The sequence below is a fragment of the Oncorhynchus masou genome, chromosome 12, assembly GCF_036934945.1.
Source record: "Oncorhynchus masou masou isolate Uvic2021 chromosome 12, UVic_Omas_1.1, whole genome shotgun sequence".
Taxonomy (NCBI): Eukaryota; Metazoa; Chordata; class Actinopteri; order Salmoniformes; family Salmonidae; genus Oncorhynchus; species Oncorhynchus masou.
The window spans coordinates 30,743,048-30,762,317 of NC_088223.1; positions in this window are offsets into that span (position 1 = coordinate 30,743,048).

Genomic DNA, 19,270 nt, shown 5'->3' on the forward strand with positions numbered 1-19,270 from the left:
ACTGCACATTTTAGAGTGTCATTTTATTGTCCCCAGCACAAGGTGCACCTGTGTAATGATCATGCTGTTCAATCAGCTTCTTGATATCAGGTGGATGGATTATCTTGGCAAATGAGAAATGCTCACTAACAGGGATGAAAACAAAGTTTCTTGTGCGTATGACCAACTTCTTACATGACGTTTATATTTTTGTTCAGCGGATTTATTTCAAAACATTTTGCATTTTGGGATTTTAAATTCAAATAACTTCCTGAATTGACTGCTTTCAATTCTAATTGACCCCAACACTGATTTCTAAGTCTTAGTTCTTCAGTAGTAAAATAGTTTGGAAAGGAATACCACCCACTAGGTTTTTTCAGATAATGATGACAGTGTTTTTCAGTCTCAATTGAGCATCCTCCAACCTCTCCTCCTCATCTTCCTATTCACACTAAACACTAAAAAACTGTAGATCACCACAAGTCTGGTTCATCCTTGGGGGCAATTTCCAAACACCTGAAGGTACCACATTCATCTGTACAAACAATAGTATGCAAGTATAAACACCATGGGACCACGCAGCTGTTATAGCGCTCAGGAAGGAGACGCATTCTGTGTCCTAGAGATGAGTGTACTTTGGTGTGGAAAATACATAAAAAAGCCAGACTATGGTTTGCAACTGCACACAAGGACAAAGATTGTACTTTTTGGAGAAATGTCCTCTGGTCTTTGCTGAAGGAGGGACTGGTGCACTTCACAACATAGATGGCATCATGAGGAGGAAAATGACGTGGATATAATGAAGCAACATCTCAAGACATCAGTCAGGAAGTTAAAGCTTGGTCGCAAAGGGGTCTTCCAAAATGGACAATGACCACAAGCATACTTCCAAAGTTGTGGCAAAATGGCTTAAGGACAACAAAGTCAAGGTATTGGAGTGGCCATCACAAAGCCCTGACCTAAATCCTACAGAAAATACATTAAGTTTGTATCTTTGTTCTCTGTAACAGAATGGAATCCTTATAGCGGATTTCCTCACAGCTGGTTTGTTAGAGAATGTAGGAGATTCAGTTAAAGTGTGACTGACTATGCAGTAATCCTTGAGTTATGTGTCTGGGAGCAGGCTACAGACAGAGTCACATTAACAAGACATTCTTCACCTCAACAACCTCGCTAATAGCTTCGTGAAAATTGCCATTTCAATGCATATCATCTCATCCTAGGGATGGGTCAGTTTTATTACGCATTACTACTTTAAGTAGAACCAGCACCTGGTTTGAGGGAAAGCCTGTGTACTGTAGCACAGAAGCAACAGTACAGGACCAAAGGGGAGAGGAGAGGGGAGACCAACCAACAATATTCATCCATCTGGAAGGGACTGTTAAAGCACTGTGACAAGGATGAAGCAGACGAATAGGAGGCACTTATGAAGAAAGGCTTGGCACAATACTGTTAATCCTTCAGCAGTGTGATGAGATGAGAAGAGTGACGCCAGTTAGCCAGATGACCCTGGTGCTCAGTGAAAAAGGTATTGCCAGAGGGCTGTACACTACATGCTGCTTGGTGCTCAGTAGTGAATCCAGAGGCCTGCCTGTATGCTACACACTGGGAGACATAGATTTTTGGTGCACATCATTCTCTCTCATAGGTAAAAACACCACCACCACGCTGATCCTCAACACAGGGGCCCCTCAGGGGTGCGTGCTCAGTCCACTCCTGTACTCCCTGTTCACTCATGACTGCACGACCAGGCACGACTCGAACACCATCATTAAGTTTGCCGATGACACAACAGTGGTAGGCCTGATCACCAACAACGACGAGACATCCTATAGAGAGGAGATCAGAAACCTGGCTGTGTGGTGCCAGGACAACAACCTCTCCCTCAACGTGATCAAAACAAAGGAGATGATTGTGGACTAGCAGGTTGAGAGTTTCAAGTTCCTTGGTGTGCACAACACCAACAAACTAACACGGTCCAAGCACTCCAAGACAGTCTTGAAGAGGGCATGACAAAACCTATTCCCCCTCTGGAGACTGAAAAGATTTGGCATGGGTCTTCAGATTCTCAAAAGGTCGTATAGCTGCACCATCGAGAGCATCCTGGCTGGCTGCGTCACTGCCTGGTATGGCAACTGATCGGCATCCGACCGCAAGGCACTTCAGAGGGTAGTGTGTACAGCCCATCCAGAACCTCTATACCAGGTGGTGGCAGAGGAAGGTCCTAAAAATTGTCAAAGACTCCAGCCACCCTAGTCATAGACTGTTCTCTCTGCTACCGCATGGCAAGAGGTACCAGAGCGCCAAGTCTAGGTCCAAGAGGATTCTAAACAGCTTCTACCCCCAAGCCATAAGACTCCTGAACATCTAATCAAATGGCTACCCAGACTGTTTGCATTGCCCCCCCCTCTCTCTTTTACAACACTGCTACTCTCTGTTATCTATGCTTAGTGTGGGTGTAAAATCCAGCACTTTGGTCATTTTCCAGTACCTATGTTGGAGAGTCTCTGGTCGCCTAGTAATGTTCCATTGCCCTTACTATTTCCTTTTGAGGAAGGAAGAATAAGCAGTATGAGGTTAAACATAAGACAAATGTAAACAGAATGAAGGTGGAAAGACTATGGAAGTGCAGGAGTGGTCCAACACAGGGTTAAGCATTAGACATAAAGAAACAGAATTAAGTGGTATCTATGTGAATAAGATAAGTTGAGCCAACAAATACCAGACTGGAGCCATATAGAATCTAGTCAAGGCAACCACAGGGTATATGGGTTAATAATTTCCAAGTGACATAGACCTAAACTGTTGTGGGACAGTGACTATGCATTTTTACCAACGATACGGGACCCACAAACTATGTATATACAGTTGAAGTTGAAAGTTTACATACACTTAGGTTGGAGTCATTAAAACATATTTTTCAACCACTCCACAAATTTCTTGTTAACAAACTATAGTTTTGGCATGTCGGTTAGGACAACTACTTTGTGCATGACACAAGTAATTTTTCCAACAATTGTTTACAGACAGATTTCACTTATAATTCACTGTATCACAATTCCAGTAAGTCAGAAGTTTACATACACTAAGTTGACTGTGCCTTTAAACAGCTTGGAAAATTCCAGAAAATTATGTCATGTATTAGAAGCTTCTGAGTTACTTTTATTTCTGATTCTTATTCTTATTTTTTAAATTGCATAGTTGATTAGGGGTTTGTAAGTAAGCATTTTACTGTTGTATTCGGTGCATGTGACTAATACAATTTGATTTTGATTTGATTTAACATGGTAGGTAAATTAATATTTTTACAATCCATTTCAATCACTATTTTAATAGGACTTTTGAGAGAGAAGAAAAACAGTGCCTAGAAATTCAACACATTCTTGGTTATCTTCCTGAGTCACTTGTGGTGTCTTAAACTAGGCTATCATAAGATCAAAGTCATATTTCTCTGTGAGAATGTTCCTGGTACCTGGGCAAGTCCCTTTAACTGTCATCTCTAATTAGAAACATCAATATATGGTCTCACATCCATCATACATAATTATTTCAATTGAGGCTATGAATGTTCATTGAAAAAACAGCCTTGCCCTCGCCCTTTCTTCCCTGTTTACCGCCAAGGTTTCTTCCCATAAAGTGTCACACTGATTTGTTTCAGCTGTCTTGTGCTTGTCTCCACCCCCAACCTGTTGTCTCCTATTGTTCCCCATTCTCTCCTGTGTATTTATACCTGCGTATTCTTATTGTCTGTTGCCAATTCATCTAGTCTTGTCTTGTCTGGTTGTACCAGCGTGTTTCCCGTTTTTCCTGTTCTCAATTTTTTTCCTCTCAAATAAAATTGTATTGGTCACATATACAGTTGAAGTCGGAAGTTTACATACACTTAGGTTGGAGTCATTAAAACTTGTTTTTCAACCACTCCACAAATTTCTTGTTAACAAACTATAGTTTTGGCAAGTCGGTTAGGACATCTACTTTATGCATGACACAAGTCATTTTTCCAACAATTGTTTACAGACATATTATTTCACTTATAATTCATTGTATCACAATTCAAGTGGGTCAGAAGTTTACATACACTAAGTTGACTGTGCCTTTAACCAACTTGATAAATTCCAGAAAATGATGTCATGGCTTTAGAAGATTCTGATAGGCTAATTGACATCATTTGAGTCAATTGGAGGTGTACATGTGGATATATTTCAAGGCCTACCTTCAAACTCAGTGTCTCTTTGCTTGACATCATGGGAAAATCAAAAGAAATCAGCCAAGACCTCAGGAAAAACAATTATAGACCTCATCATGTCTGGTTCATCCTTGGGAGCAATTTCCAAGTGCCTGAAGGTACCACGTTCATCTGTACAAACAATAGTACACAAGTATAAACACCATGAGACCACACAGCCGTCATACCGCTCAGGAAGGAGACGCATTCTGTCTCCTAGAGATGAACGTACTTTGGTGCGAAAAGTGCAAATCAATCCCAGAACAACAGCAAAGGACCTTGTGAAGATGCTGGGGGAAACCGGTACAAAAGTATCTATATCCACAGTTAAACGAGTCCTATATCGACATAACCTGAAAGACCGCTCAGCAAGGAAGAAGCCACTGTTCCAAAACCGCCATAAAAAAGCCAGACTACGGTTTGCAACTGCACATGGGGACAAAGATCGTACTGTTTGGAGAAATGTCCTCTGGTCTGATGAAACAAAAATAGAACTGTTTGGCCATAATGACCATCATTATGTTTGGAGTAAAAAGGGGGACGCTTGCAAGCCGAAGAACACCATCCCAACCGTGAAGCATTGGGGTGGCAGCATCATGTTGTGGGGGTACTTTGCTGCTGCAGGAGGGACTGGTGCACTTCACAAAATAAATGGCATCATGAAGAGGAAGAAATATTATGTGGATATAGTTAAGCAACATCTCAAGACATCAGTCAGGAACTTAAAGCTTGGTCGCAAATGGGTCTTCCAAATGGACAATGACCCCAAGGCATACTTCCAAAGTTGTGGCAAAATGGCTTAAGGACAACAAAGTCAAGGTATTGGAGTGGCCATCACAAAGACCCCAATCCTATAGAAAATTTGTGGGCAGAACTGAAAAAGCGTGTGCGAGCAAAGGAGGCCAACAAACCTGATTCAGTTACACCAGCTCTGTCAGGAGTAATGGGCCAAAATTCACCCAACTTATTGTGAGATGCTTGTGGAAGGCTACTAGAAACATTTGACCCAAGTTAAGTCATTTAAAGGCAATGCTACCAAATACTAATTGAGTGTATGTAAACTTCTGACCCACTGGGAATGTGATGAAAGAAATCAAATATGAAATAAGTCATTCTCTCTACTATTATTCTGCCATTTCACATTCTTAAAATAAAGTGGTGATCCTAACTGACCTAAAACAGGGAATTTTTATTAGGATTAAATGTCAGGAATTGTGAAAAACTGAGTTTAAATGTATTTGGCTACGGTGTATGTAAACTTCAGACTTCAACTGTAGGTATTTGTAGTTGTCCACATATTCTAGGTCACAACTGTCCAGAGTAGTGATGCTAGTCGTGCTGGCAAAAATCGGTTGAAGAGCATGCACTTAGTTTTACTTGCATTTTAAAGCATTTGGAGGCCAAGGAAGGAGTGTTGTATGGCGTTGAAGCTATACAGAATTTAACCATGTGGCACCTCCATGGAGACAATCAGAGGTCCAGACAGAGGTCCAGACAACAGGCCCTCTGATTTAACACACTGAAATCTATCTGAGAAGTAGTTGGTGAACCAGGCAAGGCAGTCATTTGAGAAACCTAAGCTATTGAGCCTGCCAATAAGAATGCGGTGATTGACAGAGTCAAATGCCTTGGCCAGGTCGATGAAGACGGCTGCACAGTACTGTCTTTTATCAATTGCGGTTATGATATCGTTTAGGACCTTGAGCGTGGCTGAGGTGCACCCATGACCAGCTCTGAAACCAGATTGCGTAGTGGAGAAGGTACGGTGGAATTCAAAATGGTCCGTGATCGGTTTATTAACTTGGCTTTCGAAGATTTTAGAAAGGCAGGGCAGGATGGATATAGATCTATAACAGTTTGGGTCTAGAGTGTCTCCCCCTTTGAAGAGGGGGATGACAGCGGCAGCTTTCCAGTCTCTGGGGACCTTGGACGATACGAAGGAGAGGTTGAATATGCGGGTCCAGATTGTCTAGCCCAGCTGATTTGTAGGGATCCAGATTTTGCAGTTCTTTCAGAACATCAGCTGTCTGGATTTCAAACCCATTTACTTTGTCCACATTTTGTTGTGTTACAGCCTGGATTTCAAATGGTTTCAATTTCGATTTTATTGTCACTGGCCTACACACAAAGTGGGATTATGCTTAGAATTTAGTTTTAACAAATGAATACAAAAATTAAAAACTGAAATGTCTGAGTCAATACGCATTCAAGCCCTTCGTTGTAGCACGCCTAATTAATTTCAGGAGTAAGAATTTGCGTAAGAAGTCACATAAAAAGTTGCATTGAGTCACTGTGAGTGCAATAATAGTGTCTAACATTATCTCTGTACCCCACACATACAATTATCTGTAAGTTCCCTCAGTGGAGCAGGGCTACATTTTGGATGGTGTATCAAACACAAATTCAACCGCAATGACTAGGGAGGTTTTCCAAAGCATCACAAAGAAGGGCACCAATCGGTAGATGGGTAAAACAATTACAACGTAGACATTAAATATCCCTTTAAGAATGGTGAAGTTATTAATTACACTTTGGATGGCGTATCAATACACCCAGTTACTACAAAGATACAGGCATCCTTCCTAACTCAGTTGCCGGAGAGAAAGGAAACCGCTCGGGGATTTCACCATGAGACCAATGGTGACTTTAAAACAGTTACAGAGTTTAATGGCTGTGAAAGGAGAACTGAAGATGGATCAACAACATTGTAGTTAATCCACAATACTAACCTCACAGATTGAAATTAAGCTTGTACATAATAAAAAATATTCCAAAACATGCATCCTGTTTGCAATAATGCAATAAAGTAAAACTTTTAAAAATATGGCAAAGAAATTGACTTTATGTCCTGAATACAAAGCATTATGTTTGGGGCAAATCATGCTCTACAACATCCGCAGAGTACGACCCTGCCTCACACAGGAAGCGGCGCAGGTCCTAATCCAGGCACTTGTCATCTCCCGTCTGGATTACTGCAACTCGCTGTTGGCTGGGCTCCCTGCCTGTGCCATTAAACCCCTACAACTCATCCAGAACGCCGCAGCCCGTCTGGTGTTCAACCTTCCCAAGTTCTCTCACGTCACCCCGCTCCTCCGCTCTCTCCACTGGCTTGGTGCTTGCCTACGGAGCTGTGAGGGGAACGGCACCGCAGTACCTCCAGGCTCTGATCAGGCCCTACACCCAAGCAAGGGCACTGCGTTCATCCACCTCTGGCCTGCTCGCCTCCCTACCATTGAGGAAGTACAGTTCCCGCTCAGCCCAGTCAAAACTGTTCGCTGCTCTGGCCCCCCAATGGTGGAACAAACTCCCTCACGACGCCAGGACAGCGGAGTCAATCACCACCTTCCGGAGACACCTGAAACCCCACCTCTTCAAGGAATACCTAGGATAGGATAAGTAATCCCTCTCACCACCCCCCTTAATGATTTAGATGCACTATTGTAAAGTGGCTGTTCCACTGGATGTCAGAAGGTGAATTCACCAATTTGTAAGTCGCTCTGGATAAGAGCGTCTGCTAAATGACTTAAATGTAAATGTAAAAAGAAATAGAATAGTGCTAAGTACAGGCAAAATCCTAGAGGAAAACCTTATTTTCATCAGGACAATAACCTAAAACACAAGGCCAAATATAAACTGGAGTTGCTAACCAAGATAACATTGAATGTTCCTGGGTGGCCTAGTTACAGTTTTGACTTCAATCGGCTTGAAAATGTCATGTCTTGTTATGTCTGTTCCTGTCCTTTCTCTTCACTCTGTCTCTCTCTGCTGGTCTTTTTAGGTTACCTTCTCTGTCTCTCATTCTTCAGCTGTTCTACATCTCCCCTAACTAGCTCATTCACTCTTTCTCACCTGTTCTCTCTTCCCCCTCTGATTAGGTCTCTATTTCTCTCTCTGTTCCTGCTACTTTCAGTGTCTGATTCTTGTTTGTGTTTTTCATGCCAGAAGCAAGCTGTCGTCTCGTTTGCTTCCACCTTGTTCTATCCTGTCGGAGTCTGCCAGGCAGGTGCATCCTGCATTATACTAACGTTCTTTTTGTTCCATTGACAACGTTGGAAGAGGATTTATGCCATTCCTGTTTTTTCATTAAAGAACTCTGTTTTCTGTTAAAACCGCTTTTGGGTCTTCACTCAAGTACATAACAGAAGAATCAGACCAAGAATGGACCCAGCGGCTCCGGACCCTTTTCACTCCGCCGTCGAGATCCAGGGAGCGATGCTAGGCAGACACGAGGAGGAATTGTCTGCTGCTCGACATGCCGTTGAGACCCTGGCCGTCCAAGTCTCCGACCTCACAAGACGGGTTCACCAACTCCACCTCGATCCACCGCCCACTTCCAGGGTTTCCGAGTCTCCGGAGCCCAGGATCAACAACCCGCCGTGTTACTCTGGGGAGCCCACTGAGTGCCGCTCATTCCTCACTCAGTGTGACGTGGTGTTCTCTCTCCAGCCCAACACTTACTCCAGGAGCGCAGCCCGCATCGCCTACGTCATTTCTCTCCTTACCGGACGGGCGCGTGAGTGGGGCACGGCAATCTGGGAGGCGAGGGCTGAGTGTATTAACCAGTATCAGGACTTTAAGGAGGAGATGATACGGGTTTTTGACCGTTCTGTTTTTGGGGAGGAGGCTTCCAGGGCCCTGTCTTCCCTATGTCAGGGGAATCGATCCATAACGGATTATTCTATTGAGTTTCGCACTCGCTGCCTCTAGTGACTGGAACGAGCCGGCTTTGCTCGCTCGTTTTCTGGAGGGTCTCCTCGTCGAGGTTAAGGATGAGATCCTCTCCCGGGAGGTTCCTTCCAGTCTGGACTCCTTAATAGCTCTCGCTATTCGCATAGAGCGACGGTTTGATCTTCGTCGCCGAGCACGTGGAAAGGAGTTCGCGTTCTCCGTTGCTCCCCTCTCCACATCACTGCCACCTGCCGCATCACTGCCACCCTCCTCCGCCGGCTCGGATGCTGAGCCTATGCAGCTGGGGGTATCCGCATCTCGGCCAAGGAGAAGGAACGGAGAATCACCAATCGCCTCTGTCTCTACTGCGGCTCCGCTGGTCATTTTGTCACCTCATGTCCAGTAAAAGCCAGAGCTCATCAGTAAGAGGAGGGCTACTGGTGAGCGCAACTACTCAGGCCTCTCCTTCTGGATCACGCACTACCTTTCCGGTCCATCTCCGCTGGCCCGGTTCATCTGCTTCCTGCAGTGCCTTGATAGACTCTGGGGCGGAGGGCTGTTTTATGGACGAGACCTGGGCTCGGGAACATGACATTCCTCTCAGACAGTTAGGGAGCCCACGGCCTTGTTCGCTTTAGATGGTAGTTCTCTCCCCAAGATTCAGCGTGAGACGCTGCCTTTAACCCTCACTGTCTCTGGTAATCATAGCGAAACCATTTCTTTTTTAATTTTTCGTTCACCTTTTACACCTGTTGTTTTGGGTCATCCCTGGCTAGTGCGCCATAACCCTTCTATTAATTGGTCTAGTAATACTATCCTATCCTGGAATGTTTCTTGTCATGTGACCTGTTTAATGTCTGCTATCCCTCCTGTTTCCTCTGTCCCTTCTTCACAGGAGGAGCCTGGCGATTTGACAGGGGTGCCGGAGGAGTATCACGATCTGCGCACGGTGTTCAGTCGTTCCAAGGCCACTTCTCTCCCTCCACACCGGTCGTATGACTGTAGTATTGATCTCCTTCCGGGAACTACTCCCCCCCGGGGTAGATTATACTCTCTGTCGGCTCCCGAACGTAAGGCTCTCGAGGATTATTTGTCTGTTTCGCTCGACGCTGGTACCATAGTCTCCTCCTCCTCTCCCGCCGGAGCGGGGTTTTTTTTTGTTCAGAAGAAGGACGGGTCCCTGCGCCCATGCGTGGATTATCGAGGGCTGAATGACATAACAGTTAAGAATCGTTATCCGCTTCCTCTTATGTCTTCAGCCTTCGAGATCCTGCAGGGAGCCAGGTTTTTCACCAAATTGGACCTTCGTAACGCCTACCATCTCGTGCGCATCAGGGAGGGGGACGAGTGGAAGACGGCGTTTAACACTCCGTTAGGGCACTTTGAATACCGGGTTCTTCCTTTCGGCCTCGTTAACGCTCCAGCTGTCTTTCAGGCACTAGTTAACGACGTCCTGAGAGACATGCTGAACATTTTTGTTTTCGTTTACATGGACGATATCCTGATTTTTTCACCGTCTCTCCCGATTCATGTTCAGCACGTGCGACGCGTCCTCCAGCGCCTTTTGGAGAACTGTCTTTATGTGAAGGCTGAGAAGTGCACTTTTCATGCCGCCTCTGTCCCTTTTCTCGGTTCCGTTATTTCCGCTGAGGGCATTAAGATGGATCCCGCTAAGGTCCAGGCTGTCATTGATTGGCCCATTCCTAAGTCACGCGTCGAGCTGCAGCGCTTTCTGGGCTTCGCTAATTTCTATCGTCGTTTCATCCGTAATTTCGGTCAGGTGGCAGCTCCCCTCACAGCCCTTACTTCTGTTAAGACGTGCTTTAAGTGGTCCGTTTCCGCCCACGGAGCTTTTGATCTTCTTAAGAATCGTTTTACATCCGCACCTATTCTTGTTACACCTGACATCTCTAGACAGTTTGTTGTTGAGGTTGACGCATCAGAGGTGGGCGTGGGAGCCATTCTTTCTCAGCGCTCTCTCTCTGACGGCAAGGTCCATCCTTGCGCGTTTTTCTCTCATCGCTTATCGCCGTCAGAACGTAACTATGATGTTGGTAATCGCGAACTGCTCGCCATCCGCTTAGCCCTAGGCGAATGGCGACAGTGGTTGGAGGGCGACCGTTCCTTTTGTCGTTTGGACTGACCATAGGAACCTTGAGTACATCCGTTCAGCCAAACGACTTAATGCGCGTCAGGCTCGTTGGGCTCTGTTTTTCGCTCGTTTCGAGTTTGTTATTTCTTATCGTCCGGGCTCAAAAACACCAAGCCTGATGCTTTATCTCGTCTCTTCAGTTCTTCTGAGGTCTCCACCGACCCCGAGGGGATTCTCCCTGAAGGGCGTGTTGTCGGGTTGACTGTCTGGGGAATTGAGAGGCAGGTAAAGCAAGCACTCGCTCACACTCCGTCGCCGCGAGCTTGTCCTAGGAACCTTCTGTTCGTTCCCGTTCCTACTCGTCCGGCCGTTCTTCAGTGGGCCCACTCTGCCAAGTTAGCCGGCCACCCCGGCGTTCGGGTACGCTCGCTTCCATTCGCCAGCGTTTCTGGTGGCCCACTCGGGAACGTGACGCGCGTCGATTTGTCGCCGCTTGTTCGGTCTGCGCGCAGACTAAATCTGGGAACTCTCCTCCTGCCGGCCGTCTCAGACCGCTTCCCATTCCCTCTCGACCGTGGTCTCACATCGCTTTAGATTTTATCACCGGACTGCCTTCATCAGCGGGGAAGACAGTTATTCTTACGGTTGTCGATAGATTCTCTAAGGCGGCTCATTTCATTCCTCTCGCTAAGCTCCCTTCTGCTAAGGAGACGGCTCAGATCATTATCGAGAATGTTTTCCGAATTCATGGCCTTCCGTCTGACGTCGTTTCCGACAGAGGCCCGCAGTTCACGTCTCAATTTTGGAGGGAGTTTTGCCGTTTGATTGGGGCTTCCGTCAGTCTCTCGTCCGGCTTTCATCCCCAGTCTAACGGTCAAGCCGAACGGGCCAATCAGACTGTTGGTCGCATTTTACGCAGTCTTTCTTTTCGTAACCCTGCGTCTTGGTCAGAACAGCTCCCCTGGGCAGAGTACGCCCACAACTCGCTTCCTTCGTCTGCTACCGGTCTATCTCCTTTTCAGAGTAGCCTCGGGTACCAGCCTCCGCTGTTCTCATCTCAGCTCGCCGAGTCCTGCGTCCCCTCCGCTCAGGCTTTTGTCCAGCGTTGCGAGCGCACCTGGAAGGGGGTCAGGTCGGCACTTTGCCGTAATAGGGCGCAGACTGTGAGGGCCGCTAATAAGCGTAGGACCAAGAGTCCTAGATATTGTTGCGGTCAGAGAGTATGGCTCTCCACTCAGAACCTTCCCCTTAAGACAGCTTCTCGCAAGTTGGCCCCGCGGTTCATTGGTCCGTTCCGTATTTCTCAGGTCATTAATCCTGTCGCAGTGCGACTTCTTCTCCCGCTATCTTCGTCGCGTTCACCCGGTCTTCCATGTCTCCTGTGTTAAGCCCGTTCTTCGCGCCCCCGCTCGTCCCTCCCCCCCCATCCTTGTCGAGGGCGCACCCATCTACAGGGTTCGTAAGATTTTGGACATGCGCCCTCGGGGCCGTGGTCATCAGTACCTAGTGGATTGGGAGGGGTACGGTCCTGAGGAGAGGAGTTGGGTTCCCTCTCGGGACGTGCTGGACCGTTCGCTGATCGATGATTTCCTCCGTTGCCGCCAGGTTTCCTCCTCGAGTGCGCCAGGAGGCGCTCGGTGAGTGGGGGGGTACTGTCATGTCTTGTTATGTCTGTTCCTGTCCTTTCTCTTCACTCTGTCTCTCTCTGCTGGTCTTTTTAGGTTACCTTCTCTGTCTCTCATTCTTCAGCTGTTCTACATCTCCCCTAACTAGCTCATTCACTCTTTCTCACCTGTTCTCTCTTCCCCCTCTGATTAGGTCTCTATTTCTCTCTCTGTTCCTGCTACTTTCAGTGTCTGATTCTTGTTTGTGTTTTTCATGCCAGAAGCAAGCTGTCGTCTCGTTTGCTTCCACCTTGTTCTATCCTGTCGGAGTCTGCCTGGCAGGTGCATCCTGCATTATACTAACGTTCTTTTTGTTCCATTGACAACGTTGGAAGAGGATTTATGCCATTCCTGTTTTTTCATTAAAGAACTCTGTTTTCTGTTAAAACCGCTTTTGGGTCTTCACTCAAGTACATAACAGAAAATCTATGGCAAGGCTTGAAATGGCTTTCTAGCAATGAGCTCTCTAGCAAAAAGCTCTTAGAGTCTTACCCAGAAAGACTCACAGCTGCAATCACTGCCAAAGATGATTTTAACATTTATTGAGGGGGTTTGAATACTTATGTAAATTATATGTTTCTGTAATTCATTATCAATAAATTAGCAACAATTTCTAAAAACAGGTTTTCACTTCGTCTTTATGGGGTATTGTATGTAGAGATCAAAAAAGTGTAAATCCATTTTGAAATCACACAACAAAATGTGGGATAAGTCAAGGGGAATGCATTCTTTCTGAAGGCACTGTATGTTGTTCAAATCAGAACATCTACAAACATGAATTCTGTGTTCACGGTTTTATAAACTGAACTCATAACCTACTGCTAAGATCAAATTGACTTCAAGTGGGATTTGGCAATCAGGAGGATAACCTCAAAGGCAGTGATGTGGCTATTAGGCTTGAGCAGGGGTCTCCAACAATTTGATTGTGAAATACTAATCAAATTTATTTATATAGCCCTTCGTACATCAGCTGATATCTCAAAGTGCTGTACAGAAACCCAGCCTAAAACCCCAAACAGCAAGCAATGCAGGTGTAGAAGCATGGTGGCTAGGAAAAACTCCCTAGAAAGGTCAACCTAGGAAGAAACCTAGAGAGGAACCAGGCTATGTGGGGTGGCCAGTCCTCTTCTGGCTGTGCCGGGTGGAGATTATAACAGAACATGGCCAAGATGTTCAAATGTTCATAAATTACCAGCATGGTCGAATAATAATAAGGCAGAACAGTTGAAACTGGAGCAGCAGCACGGCCAGGTGGACTGGGGACAGCAAGGAGTCATCATGTCAGGTAGTCCTGAGGCATGGTCCTAGGGCTCAGGTCCTCCGAGAGAGAGAGAAAGAGAGAAAGAGAGAATTAGAGAGAGCACGCTTAAATTCACACAGGACACCGAATAGAAGGGCTAGCTCACAGATCTCCTATCAGTAGTTTCTCTACACATCCAAGTTACTTCCCACAATGTTCCAACGTTGCCAAGGGTCGGATTTCCAAGACTAACCTTTGAGTAGCTCGCCAAACAATTCTGAATGTACATGCAGTTTCCACGTGTTCCAACACAAACTGTCAAAAACAAATCTCACCATTATCAGAAACGTCAAGCTCTCAGTATACTTACTATCTAATCAAAGCCACATTGACATTATTTAAAAGCCATACGTAAGACACTATCCAGTGGTATAGTGGTGCCTGGTGAAGTGGGTATAGTCAAATTCTGCTAGAAATGTCCCAAACAACACGTCCAGCGAAAGAAAGGTGCCCTGTTTGAAAAAAGGCTAATCAAGCCACCACTTCTCCAGGTGCGCTATTTTTTCGGGATTCATTTTTATTTAACTAGGCAAGTCAGTTAAGAACAAATTCTTATTTACAATGACGGCCTAGGAACAGCAGGTTAACTGCCTTGTTCAGGGGCAGAACAATAGATTTTTACGTTGTCAGCTCGGGGATTGGATCGAGCAACCTTTCAGTTACTGGCCCAATGCTCTAACCACTAGGCTACATGCCAGAAGCTAATTTAAATCTGCCGCAAATAAGAGCAAATGCCCATTCCGAGAGCAGCACACAAACACACACACTATAGCAAGAGAGCAGGGAGGGGGCAAGAGAGCAGGGAGGGGGCATTAAAGAATGTTATGGGTCACGTGGTTATGCCCATATATGTACATCCTGTCTGGAAGTTCTCACGGTATCGAGTGCGTGTTTATGAAACCTGATAGTGCATCTGTTTATGTTAAAGCCTATGTTTACATTAAAGCTGTCAAGGTAATTGATGTGTAGTGACCTTGTTGAACTGTGGAATTTGTTTGAACATTCGATACATCTGTTTAGGGTAAAGCATGTGTTTGCATTAAAGCTGTCATGATGATTGATGTGTCGTGACCTCGTTGAACTGTTGTAGTGAACTTATGGCCTGGCTGTTGTATATGAAACAGTAATGTCCGGGGTAGGTCAGCCGGAGTATAAGTAAGAGCTGTGAACACTACGAGCGACGAGAAACCTCAAGAGATAAACCCCAGAACACTAAAGTAGTAAAACATGGATTTCTTTTGATGACACACCCTTGGACAACCTTAACAATGGAAGCACGACCCCGGTTAAAACATAGAGAAAGGGAAGAGTATAAAGCATCAATATACGATGCACCAAAAAAAAATGTTTTCTAAATATGTATAAAACCCAAATACCGCTCGCAACAGTGCTGAAAGATCAAGTGTTGATGTCTAATGGACAACTATGGGGTTATCTGTTTGATTACCCAGCCTGTAGAGTGAAACTCTAGCTGAAGGAGAAGAATATACAGACCAGACTTTAGGAGTGGACTGCAGGCTTGAAGACTGGCATGTGTTTCGCAAGGTGGTGTGTCCCAAACTGAGAGTTATCACAAAGGGGTATAGCTTGTTCACGGGCTACGAGACCTGATGGGAAGGTGCCCCTGACTCCTCAGGAAGAATATTTAATTGGGTGAAAATACAAAGAAAGAATGGACTTCCATGTGGGTGCGTGGAGTTCTATATCAGCAACGAGGAAACCCGCAACAGTAACATCCGTGATGGTGGTGTCATGTCTTATTATGTCTGTTCCTGTCCTTTCTCTTCACTCTGTCTCTCTCTGCTGGTCTTATTAGGTTACCTTCTCTTTCTCTCCTTCTCCAGCTGTTCCTCATCTCCCCTAACTAGCTCATTCACCCTTTCCCCACCTGTTCCCTTTTTTCCCTCTGATTAGGTCTCTATTTCTCTCTCTGTTCCTGCTTCTATTGGTGTCAGATTCTCGTTTGTGTTTCTCATGCCAGAAGCAAGCTATCGTCTCGTTTGCTTCCACCTAGTCCTATCCTGTCGGAGTCTGCCTGGCAGGTGCATCCTGCACTCTACTAACTATCTTTTGTTTGCACCGTGTCCAGTTCATCATATGCTACGTGTGATCAGCTACCACCGTTCCTCTGTGACCCGCACCGACCCAGAGCGACCTGCAGCCTGTCGCCGCTACCCAGCTATTCATCAGAGGGACTTTATGTTTCATTTGTCACCCTCTCTGCGGGTATTCTATTGTGCCATTGACAACGTCGGAAGAGGATCTATGCCATTTCTGTTTTTTCATTAAAAGAACTCTGTTTCTGTTAAAACCGCTTTTGGGTCTTCACTCAAGTACATAACAGAAGAATCTGACCAAGAATGGACCCAGCGGCTCCGGACCCTTTTCACTCCGCCGTCGAGATCCAGGGAGCGTTGCTAGGCAGACACGAGGAGGAATTGTCTGCTGCTCGACATGCCGTTGAGACCCTGGCCGTCCAAGTCTCCGACCTCACAAGACAGGTTCACCAACTCCACCTCGATCCACCGCCCACTTCCAGGGTTTCCGTGTCTCCGGAGCCCAGGATCAATAACCCGCCGTGTTACTCTGGGGAGCCCACTGAGTGCCGCTCATTCCTCACTCAGTGTGATGTGGTGTTCTCTCTCCAGCCCAACACTTACTCCAGGAGCACAGCCCGCATCGCCTACGTCATTTCTCTCCTTACCGGACGGGCGCGTGAGTGGGGCACGGCAATCTGGGAGGCGAGGGCTGAGTGTATTAACCAGTATCAGGACTTTAAGGAGGAGATGATACAGGTTTTTGACCGTTCTGTTTTTGGGGAGGAGGCTTCCAGGGCCCTGTCTTCCCTATGTCAGGGGAATCGATCCATAACGGATTATTCTATTGAGTTTCGCACTCTCGCTGCCTCTAGTGACTGGAACGAGCCGGCTTTGCTCGCTCGTTTTCTGGAAGGTCTCCTCGCCGAGGTTAAGGATGAGATTCTCTCCCGGGAGGTTCCTTCCAGTCTGGACTCCTTAATAGCTCTCGCTATTCGCATAGAGCGACGGTTTGATCTTCGTCGCCGAGCTCGTGGAAAGGAGTTCGCGTTCTCTGTTGCCCCCTCTCCGCATCACTGCCACCTGCCGCATCACTGCCACCCTCCTCCGCCGGCTCGGATGCTGAGCCTATGCAGCTGGGGGGTATCCGCATCTCGGCCAAGGAGAAGGAACGGAGAATCACCAACCGCCGGTCTCTACTGCGGCTCCGCTGGTCATTTTGTCACCTCATGCCCAGTAAAAGCCAGAGCTCATCAGTAAGAGGAGGGCTACTGGTGAGCGCAACTACTCAGGTCTCTCCTTCAAGATCCTGCACTACCTTTCCGGTCCATCTCCGCTGGACCGGTTCATCTGCTTCCTGCAGTGCCTTGATAGACTCTGGGGCGGAGGGCTGTTTTATGGACGAGACCTGGGCTCGGGAACATGACATTCCTCTCAGACAGTTAAGGGATCCCACGGCCTTGTTCGCTTTAGATGGTAGTTCTCTCCCCAAGATTCAGCGTGAGACGCTGCCTTTAACCCTCACTGTCTCTGGTAATCATAGCGAAACCATTTCTTTTTTAATTTTTCGTTCACCTTTTACACCTGTTGTTTTGGGTCATCCCTGGCTAGTGCGCCATAACCCTTCTATTAATTGGTCTAGTAATACTATCCTATCCTGGAATGTTTCTTGTCATGTGACCTGTTTAATGTCTGCTATCCCTCCTGTTTCCTCTGTCTCTTCTTCACAGGAGGAGCCTGGTGATTTGACAGGGGTGCCGGAGGAGTATCACGATCTGCGCACGGTGTTCAGTCGTTCCAAGGCCACTTCTCTCCCTCCACACCGGTCGTATGACTGTAGTATTGATCTCCTTCCGGGAACTACTCCCCCCCGGGGTAGATTATACTCTCTGTCGGCTCCCGAACGTAAGGCTCTCGAGGATTATTTGTCTGTATCGCTCGACGCCGGTACCATAGTCTCCTCCTCCTCTCCCGCCGGTGCGGGGTTTTTTTGTTCAGAAGAAGGACGGGTCCCTGCGCCCATGCGTGGATTATCGAGGGCTGAATGACATAACAGTTAAGAATCGTTATCCGCTTCCTCTTATGTCTTCAGCCTTCGAGATCCTGCAGGGAGCCAGGTTTTTCACCAAATTGGACCTTCGTAACGCCTACCATCTCGTGCGCATCAGGGAGGGGGACGAGTGGAAGACGGCGTTTAACACTCCGTTAGGGCACTTTGAATACCGGGTTCTTCCTTTCGGCCTCGTTAACGCTCCAGCTGTCTTTCAGGCACTAGTTAACGACGTCCTGAGAGACATGCTGAACATTTTTGTTTTCGTTTACATGGACGATATCCTGATTTTTTCACCGTCTCTCCCGATTCATGTTCAGCACGTGCGACGCGTCCTCCAGCGCCTTTTGGAGAACTGTCTTTATGTGAAGGCTGAGAAGTGCACTTTTCATGCCTCCTCTGTCCCTTTTCTCGGTTCCGTTATTTCCGCTGAGGGCATTAAGATGGATCCCGCTAAGGTCCAGGCTGTCATTGATTGGCCCGTTCCTAAGTCACGCGTCGAGCTGCAGCGCTTTCTTGGCTTCGCGAATTTCTATCGTCGTTTCATCTGTAATTTCGGTCAGGTGGCAGCTCCCCTCACAGCCCTTACTTCTGTTAAGACGTGCTTTAAGTGGTCCGTTTCCGCCCAGGGAGCTTTTGATCTTCTCAAGAATCGTTTTACATCCGCACCTATTCTTGTTACACCTGACATCTCTAGACAGTTTGTTGTTGAGGTTGACGCGTCAGAGGTGGGCGTGGGAGCCATTCTTTCTCAGCGCTCCCTCTCTGACGGCAAGGTCCATCCTTGCGCGTTTTTCTCTCATCGCTTATCGCCGTCAGAACGTAATTATGATGTTGGTAATCGCGAACTGCTCGCCATCCGCTTAGCCCTAGGCGAATGGCGACAGTGGTTGGAGGGCGACCGTTCCTTTTGTCGTTTGGACTGACCATAGGAACCTTGAGTACATCCGTTCAGCCAAACGACTTAATGCGCGTCAGGCTCGTTGGGCTCTGTTTTTCGCTCGTTTCGAGTTTGTTATTTCTTATCGTCCGGGCTCAAAAACACCAAGCCTGATGCTTTATCTCGTCTCTTCAGTTCTTCTGAGGTCTCCACCGACCCCGAGGGGATTCTCCCTGAGGGGCGTGTTGTCGGGTTGACTGTCTGGGGAATTGAGAGGCAGGTAAAGCAAGCACTCGCTCACACTCCGTCGCCGCGAGCTTGTCCTAGGAACCTTCTGTTCGTTCCCGTTCCTACTCGTCCGGCCGTTCTTCAGTGG